Source organism: Mandrillus leucophaeus, unplaced genomic scaffold (genome assembly GCF_000951045.1).
Source record: "Mandrillus leucophaeus isolate KB7577 unplaced genomic scaffold, Mleu.le_1.0 Scaffold103, whole genome shotgun sequence".
Taxonomy (NCBI): Eukaryota; Metazoa; Chordata; class Mammalia; order Primates; family Cercopithecidae; genus Mandrillus; species Mandrillus leucophaeus.
This window is the reverse complement of record NW_012098432.1, coordinates 5,834,575-5,836,849: the sequence shown is the minus strand read 5'-3', so window position 1 is coordinate 5,836,849 and position 2,275 is coordinate 5,834,575. Positions and strand designations below refer to the sequence as shown.

The 2,275-nt window shown below is 38.7% G+C and overlaps 1 long non-coding RNA gene across 1 annotated transcript in view; it reads right to left on the bottom strand.

Annotated features, from left to right (window-relative positions):
• Nucleotides 1-480: 480 nt before the first annotated feature.
• Nucleotides 481-2,275, bottom strand: part of LOC105538110 — a 6,969-nt gene continuing 5,174 nt past the window's right edge. Inside the window, exon 2 of the long non-coding RNA XR_001005840.1 lies at nucleotides 481-599. This is a non-coding gene — a long non-coding RNA (uncharacterized LOC105538110). The remainder of the gene's footprint in view (nucleotides 600-2,275) is intronic.

Genomic DNA, 2,275 nt, shown 5'->3' with positions numbered 1-2,275 from the left:
TGTCTAAGAATTTCCATTACTTTGCAGCATTGCAGGAAGACTTGCTAATGGTTCTGAACTTCTGACTTTAAAATCGCTTCTTACTGAGAATGTATGTGAACGCTCTGTCTCGGCTGATAAAATATTTATAGGGAGGGATACCTGTAGAAACCATCAAGAGTTTATATAAATTGAAGGAGGAGTTGCATCCTTGACTATATATAAATTCAAAATGATAAATATATGTTTGTAAAACACATAGAGTTCTCTTTATCCTCTCAGGGTTGGTAGTACTACCCTTTCTTCATTAACTTACAAGGTCAACACTAACAAACGTATCTACTGAAATGTGTTATTCAAATATAGAGGTTATTGAAAGTACAAGCAGTACAGGAACTAAGACTAGATTCATTCTATTTATTAAACCCTGCATTCAACTATACTGGGGAAATGGATGTGTTCACAACAATACTTTTAAGAAAACTCTTTCCAGATAGCATGTTCAAGGACATAGGCAAATCCAAGATTTTTACTTTAGGCTTATCCTTCTCACAAAATAACTCAGCCATGATGTTTACGGTGTTGATGCCTCCTCTTCTATTTTCAAAATCCCTTCTTGGCTGTTTTAAGAAAATAAAGAATTAACTTTAGGTACACAACTCAGAGACACCTTGACATGTCACCTGATTGGTGAAATTATTTTGAGAGTGGCCTTGCCAACCTTGTAAAATGTAAATGAAAAGCGTACTAGTATCGACCACAGACTATTTATGGTATGATCATGTGCAATTGCAGAAGCAAAGAGACTGCTTGCTCTTCAGGAAGGTTGGATTGGCACAGAACACCCTTTCCATGGGTATGTGTCCTGGCTGCTTTTTGGAATCAATTTTAGGGCAAAAGCTTGCGAGGCTGGAGGCGGGAAATGGAGAAAATCTTGCATAAGAGCAGTTTCAGTGATATAGTCACTTTTTCGCAGAAAGTAAGAGAGAGGACACTAACAGCTTATTTAAATAGAATGACTCAGTTTGGGTTCTGTGAACAAGGATTTGACAGAGCCCATGCTAAGCACATTTGCAAACAGAGAACATGAGGAAACTGCTTGCATCTTTGCTTTTGTCTTTCAGAGTTGAGATTTTCCTTTTCAAGTGCTCTGAGCACCCCTGGTGCCTGAAGACAAGTTTGTGAATGCTCATACCCAATTGAGAATATGTTGACATTTACATTTCAATAACATTTGCAAGATTAATTTTGTTTTTTCCACTGCTGCTGTGTGCAATGCAAAGAGCTTTATATCTGCCCAGAATAATCATGGTTTTTACAATCTGTAGTTATGTCTACAGGCAACAGATTCAGGCAGGAACCTACAGAGTCAGGAGTTTGAAAGTTGTAGAGTTCGGCAACTAATAACCTCTGCAGACTTGAAAAGTCCTATTCAAAAATAAGTGTCTGTGAACTTTCAGTCCTAGCATACAATTAAAAGTGACAGGTAACCAGTGTTTCCCCATTGGCTAGTGAAACATGGCTGGGTTGGAGATGTTATCTAAGCTGTGGTAGTTACGGAATGAAGCACCAGTTCTCTCTACTTATCTAGAGTTAAATTGGTTTATTGAAGTTGAAGCCCTACTTTTTTTAAAACATAAAGGTCTAAGCTGGACATGGCGACTCACACCTGAAATCCCAGCACTTTGGGAGGCCAAAGTGGGAGGATCATTTGAGTATGGGAGGTGGAGGCTGCAGTGAGCCATGATTGTACCACTGCACTTCAGTCTCGGTATTAGAGCAAGATCCTGTGGCCACCCAAAGTGCTAGGATTATAGACATAAACCACTGTGCCCAGCTGCTGAATGCAGTTTTATAATTGTTGTTATTATTATGCAGTGATCAGCCTTTGAGAAATGGTGTCCTGTGTCCAAGAACACCAGGGAATCCTGTAAAATATCCTCTGTTGATGAATGCGGAATCTCTTCACTGATGCAGAGATAGCATCCATCACTAAGAAACCCTGAATTATGTATTCTAAACTGGCTAATTGCTGGTCTCTGTATGCTAGAGGTCTTCAAATTTTCTTACTTCTGTCCCCTAAAATAAGTAAGAAAGACTAGATACTCCTGTACATATCCTTAGGCTGTTACCTAAAAGACTTCACTATTAGTTTAAGTAGGTGCAAAGACATAATTTCAGCATATTATAAATACTTATAAATATCAAGTCTTCCCTCCTTCCTTCCTTCCTTCCTTCCTTCCTTCCTTCCTTCCTTCCTTCCTTCCTTCTTTCCTTCCTTTCTTTCTTCTTTCTT